Source organism: Cebus imitator, unplaced genomic scaffold (genome assembly GCF_001604975.1).
Source record: "Cebus imitator isolate Cc_AM_T3 unplaced genomic scaffold, Cebus_imitator-1.0 Scaffold197, whole genome shotgun sequence".
NCBI lineage: Eukaryota > Metazoa > Chordata > Mammalia > Primates > Cebidae > Cebus > Cebus imitator.
The window spans coordinates 2,961,770-2,968,296 of record NW_016107512.1 but is presented as its reverse complement, the minus strand read 5'-3'; positions in this window follow the sequence as shown (position 1 = coordinate 2,968,296).

Below are 6,527 nucleotides of genomic sequence, written 5' to 3'. Positions count from 1 at the left end.
GGGATTACAGGCACGTGCCACCATGCCCAGCTAATTTTTTGTATTTTTAGTAGAGACGGGGTTTCACCATGTTGACCAGGATGGTGTCGATCTCTTGACCTCGTGATCCACCCGTCTCGGCCTCCCAAAGTGCTGGGATTACAGGCTTGAGCCACCGCGCCCGGCCCTGTCTTCTTTTTTTTGAGACAGAATCTCAGTCTGCAAGCCAGGCTGGAGTGCAGTGGCATGCAGATGACTCACTGCAGCCTCAACCTCCTGGGCTCAAGCAATCCTCCCACTTCAGCCTCCCAAGAAGCTGGAACTACAGGCATGTGCCACTATGCCTGGCTGATTTTTAAATATTTTTTTGTAGAGATGAAGTTTTGCCTTGTCGCCCAGACTGGTCTCCAATGCCTGGGCTCAAGTGATCCGCCAGCATGAGCCTCCCAAAGTGCTGTGACTACAGGCGTGAGCCACCGTGTCGGGCCTGTATTTGAGACTTCGTTTGTAACCTAGAATGTGGTTAGTATCTACAAATGCCCCATATGTGCTTGGGGAAAAAAAAAATCTAGTTGTCAGGTTAAATCTATTAAATCAAATCTGTTAATTGTGTTGTTCAAAACAAACACACAAAAAACTCCTTGCATGCTTTTGTATTTCAGACTTTTTTTTTCTCTTTTTTTGAGACAATGTCTCACTCTGTCACCCAGGCAGGAATGCAGCCCTTTATTGGAGAAAAATAGAACCTACTTGAAGGCTGCACAGGACATAGCTTGGAGAAGAGAGAGGCTGAAGGCAGAGAGACCAGTCAGGGATGGGGAAGAGGGGGAGTATAAGCCTTGTCTGAGGAAGAATGATAGAACGTGGGAACTATGGGAGAAAGCAGGGATGGAGGACCACTCAGGTTGCACGTCTGCTTTAAGCATGTTGTAGGGCACTGAGGAAAGATGTCCAGTAGGCAGAGAGGTATGTAGGAGAGGCCTGGGCTGCAGTTTTAGATCTATCTAGGCATCATGCTGATGGCTGAAGTCATGGGCAAGACAAAATCACGCAAGGGAGTGCAGTGAGAAAAGGGCCAGAAATCGTGGTCTAAGACACCCTGAATTGTGAATCAGATATTTAATAACCTGCTCTATTAATACACACACATATGACTATGTGTCACCTTTTTAAGGATTTATCAGTGGCCTAAGGGGTGTGACTAAGCCCTACCTTGCTGCTATTGTCAGCCCAGTCCAAAATGTCTGTCCGCCTTCTGTCATCATGCCCACCAGGCATCCCTTTTTTTCTTGGGCATTGTTCAGTGTTCCAGGCTCCCCTTTGACTAAGAAGGTAAAACTTAACCCCAAATCAGTTCATCCCAGAGCAGATTATAGTCAGTGGAAAGTGCAGGGGGCAGGTGGCACCACAAACAACCCTGACCTACATAACTGTTTTGCCTGCCTGCCACCTCTCCCGTCCCAGGATGAAGTCATTCCTTTTCAGCATGCAGGTTTCAACGGGCTGGATTTCTGGGCCATTCACTGGACTCACTGCCATCTCACCCAGATGATGGAATGGTAGGACTATGATAGTGCTGCTGGGTGGAGAGCTCACACCCAGGAGGGGCTGAGGTTAGACATCAGGAAGGACTTTGCTGATTTCACTTGGGCAAGATGATATGAGAGGTCAATGTCCCAGGAGGCTTGGGATCCCCAAGGGTGTGAAAAGAGAAAACAAGGGTTGTCTTGTGTCCAAAATAGGGGAGGAAGGTGGACCACATTGGCATTATGGTGCTACATGATGCCTTGTATTTTTCTGTTCCCTTCACTGCCTGGGAACTCTCAAAGGGGGAGGAGGGAGAAAGAGAAATATAATTATATTTACCTAGTGCTTTGCAGCTTACAGAATATTTTTCCATCCTTTAACCTTTCAGATTCAGTTTTCTGGAGTAAAATGAGCAGAGTAATAGTCATCACTTTATAGGGTTATTGGGAGATCAGATTAGACCATGTAAGACAGTGAGTACAGGGGTGGCTGGCCCAAGTAACGTAGTTACTATCTCAGTGAATAACAAGTTTCACGACCGGGACGGTTGTCAGGGCAAGTGTCACTATCCCTGCCTTACAAATGAGTGGGGCCGCGACGGAACGAGTCTGGCTCAAGGTTACCCGGACACGGGGCAGTGGCGTGGATCTGACACGCAGTCTGGCCATCACCCGCCAGGACGCAAAAGCGCAGAGCAGTGGGGCCATGCTCCCGCTAGGGGGCGCGCGGGCCGGGTGACGTCACCCGCTCAGCTCCTTGCTGCGGGATGGGGCAGGGGCTTAGCCCTCGTCGCCCCTCTCGCCGCCCCTAGTCCCACGGTTCCCGGCTCTCCGCGGGGCTGAGGGACCCACGTGGTGGTTCATGGTGGAAATACCTGGAGTACAGGAAATGAGGCTTGGGTCTCCAAGCTTCCGGGGACTGGAGGTGCGCGGGAGAGGAATGAACGCAGGGGGGAAGGAGCGGCGAATCGCCTAGGTGGGGGAACGTGGGGTGCGGGGAGGGCCATCCTGAGGCTCATCCTGGTAACTGATGGTGCCACGTAGCTCTGGGGACCTCACCTTCTGTATCTATGCTCTCCTGCACACTTAATTTCCTTAAGTCCACACATATATTGTCATCCCCTTGTAAGGACGAGGAGGAGGGGCGTAGGGGAGGAGTGACTAATCCGGGATCACAGCTGGTACCCGGCAAGCCCAGGAGAAAGGACAGAGGCCTTCATGGGGCCCTGCTGACTCACACTTAGCAGCCACCCTGCAGTCTGGAGCCAGAGCGCCAACTTTGCTCACTTCCAGCGAGCACCAGGACTGTCAAGTTTGCAGAGGGCTCTGAGTGGGCGCGTCCTCTGCCTGAGAGCATCTACACAGCAAGCCAGGTTATACCGAGATGGGCTGGAGGAGCCCAGCCAGAACACAGGCCCATTGATGAGGCTGGGGCCAGGGGAGTTGGGCTCTGCCAGTTTCCACCCTCAGTGCCAATCTGCCCCAGGAAACAGTTGGTGCCCAAGGGTTTGCAGGGGACACTGCCAAATGGCCTCCCAGTCAGATCTGCTGGCTGACCTCCTGGGGACTGCCACTCTTCCTGTGTGTGTGAAGACTTGGCTTCCAGGCAGCGCCTGCCGGACAAACAGGCCTATTTTAAGGTGACATCCATTTTGAATGACTATCAAAGTTTAACTCTAAACTTTAATTCGGGGCCAGGCGTGGTGGCTCCCGCCTGTAATCCCAGCACTTTGGGAGGTCGAGGGGGTGGATCACGAGGTCAGGAGTTTGAGACCAGTCTGGCCAACATGGTGAAACCCCACCTCTACTAAAAATACAAAAAATAGCCAGACATGGTGGTGCACCCCTATAATCCCATCTACTCAGGAGGCTGAGGCAGAAGAATCAATTGAACCTGGGAGGCAGAGGCTGCAGTAAGCTGAGATTGCACCACTGCACTCCAGCCTGGGTGACAGAGACTCTGTCTCAAAAAACAAACAAACAGAAGGCTGGGCATGGTGGCTCCCGCTTGTAATCCCAGCACTTTGGGAGGCCGAGGTGGGCGGATCATGTCGGGTCAGGAGTTTGAGACCAACTTGGCCAACATGGTAAAACCCCATCTCTACTAATAATACAAAAATTCACCAGGTATGGTGGCACACTCCTGTAATCCTAGCTACTAGAGAGGCTGAAGCAGAAGAATCACTTGAACCTGGAAGGTGTAGGTTACAGTGAGCCAAGATCATGCCATTGCACTCCAGCCTGGGCAACAAGAGCGAAACTCTGACTCAGAACAAAACAAAACTTTAATTGGGGTTCTCCTGTCACATGCTCCTTCTGGCCCTGGCTTTATATTGCCTCCACCAGAATCTTTCCATACTCGCCTCAAAGAATAGATACACAGATACATTCTGACTCATAGATTATACCTGAGGCTTCATTTCTATTTGCCAGGATGGCTGATTTACCACGGCTCTTAGCTTTTCAAGTGTTTAAGGCTCCAACATTTTACCATAAAAGATTAAACAAGACGAACATTCCTGTGTTGCAATGGCAGCCACTCCAGGGACAGCAGCTGAATATTGACTGTTTTGAGCAGAAATGTGACATGGAAGGAAGATGAAAACCAGAAGCAAGTCACGGCAGCCAGGGATATTTGGTGGATTTTCATGCTCAGCCCGCTCTACCTTATAGGCAGCAAGGTGCTAGCAGGAAAGTGGTGAGGACCCAGGGGAGGCCCCTGCTCCCCAAAGGGCAGGGGCCTGCAGAGCGCCCACTTGGGGTCGGGAGCCATCCCTGCAGCTGGGTGGGCAGGAGACCTAGGAGCTGCTTTTCCTAACCTCACCCCTTCTAAGTTTCCCTGTGAAAAGAATTAGGTCAGGAGAATGAAAATGAAGAGACTGACATTTTTTAGCATTTGCGTTTTTAAATTTTGGGGAGAAAATATTCTAGTAATTTCCTTCAACATCAGCTGAAGGACAGGAAGGGAGAAAGGAACTGTATCCTACATGGGTTTTCCTCTCAAATCAGTGCTGGGGTCGAGGAACCTACTTAACATTCCCATCTCTATCCCAGGGGCACAATGGAGGCATGCTGCCACACAGCTGGAGTCGGGCATGTGAAGATTGTGGAGATGAATTCCACCTTGGGATAAGCACGTGCCATCAAGCCAATATTTGCCAAGTACCTCTGGGAGCCAGGTATAACATAGCTTGAAAAGCCAAAACAGGAGTAAAAAATAGGCCATAACCTCAAAAACATGACAGTCTCATAGCTGGAGTAAAATAAGAATATGATAGAAGACAAGTCACAAAGTTATGAAAGCTCTGAGGTGCAAAAAAAATTGCACAAACTGGCTGTCGGTGGTGATCAGAAAACACTCAGGACACAGGCGCATGCTCCAGAGAGCAGGCAGCACCCAACAGATTTGGTTTCAGATTTTTTTTTTTTTTTTTTAAGACAGAATCTTGCTCTATTGCCCAGGCTGGAGTGCAATGGTGCGATCTTGGCTCACTGCAACCTCCACCTCCCGGGTTCAAGCAATTCTCCTGCCTCAGCCTCCAGAGTAGCTGGGATTACAGGTGTGTGCCACCATGCCAAACTAATTTTTGTATTTTTACTGGAGACGGGGTTTCACTGTTTGGCCAGGCTGGTCTTGAACTCCTGACCTCGTGATCCACCCACCTCGGACTCCCAAAGTGCTGGGATTACAAGCGTGAGCCACCGCACCTGGTCTGCTTTCAGATTATTTTTGTGTCCATGTGTGGGATGGACTGGAAGAGACCTGGAAGGAAGTCCCAGTGGGCCAGGCAGGAGGTGGTAAAGCAACCTCAGGAAGACCTACAAGACTGTAAGGCGCTGCTGGTGCCAACGAAGCAAACCAATAGGGGCTTGGATACAAGGGGAGGACTGAGGATAAGAGCTCAGTTTGTATGTTCAGCTTGACTCACACTGCCCAACAGCACTGCAGACAGGGGGAAGGATACTCAGGGAACCCCTCAGCTTTTGAACCTGATCCAAAAGGAATGCTTTGTTTTCCAGCATGGCAGATACATACTGTGGTCTGACAAATGATTAATAGCATATAAACTTCAGTTCCAAGTGCATGGTATACTTAGCTACCCCATTAGGACTGCAGAGCTGATCAAAGAGCCTTCAAAATGCGCTAACAGCCCTTAATGAGGCCTGAAGCTCTCAATTAAATTAAACTCTTGTGAGAAAGGAAGCCTGAGCAAGGTGCCAACTCTGTAGCCATCTGCTGGTCAGGGCGAGTGAGCAGCCCAGGCTGAGAATTCGGGAATGCCTTCTGCTTTCCGGGAGGAGTCTGAGACACGTGGGTGGGTAGGGGGTGTGGATTATGGGGGTGCTGCACTGTGGCCAGAGCTCGGGTCCCACTTCCAGTCAGGAGATCATTCTTGAGATGGGGGTCCCACTGTAGGGCCCCTCCACTGAGACACTCCTAAAGTTCCACATCGACCCACTCCTCCCTAGGCCAGAGTTTGGGTTGAGAACGGGAGTGTTAGTTTCACCGTGCAGACACACAGGCCCCTTGTTCCCCAGGAAGTCTGGCAGGCTGAGCTTTGGTGTGAGGGCTGCGTGCCAGGTAGGGGAGAACCCTCAGGCCTCAATCTCTTCCTGCCTGGTGGTGTGGGAGTGCAGCCAGTAGCTGGCCAGTTTTGTAGAGTTCATTGCTGGGGCTGGGGACAGAGTGGAGGGGATGGCAATGAAGACAAAGGAAAGATGGGGTGCTATCTCCATCCTCTGTCCTCTGAAAGAATGAATGAAGCAGCAAAGAAAAACCTGTTCTTTCTCAGTGTTGGCTAACAGTCTTGGTATCCTGGTTCCAGGCCTGCCCTCCCCTGTGGTCCCAGTAGGGGGCATTGCAGCCCCTCTGAGGCCAGGACTACCCCTACCTTCCCCTTGGACCCAGGCCCAGTCCTGGCCAGGGCCCAGCTGGGTCATGCTCATCTCCCAGATTCAGGCTGCCAGCCCTCTACCCTCCCAGGGCATGAAGCCACGGATGGAGGACACAGGGAGCCATGA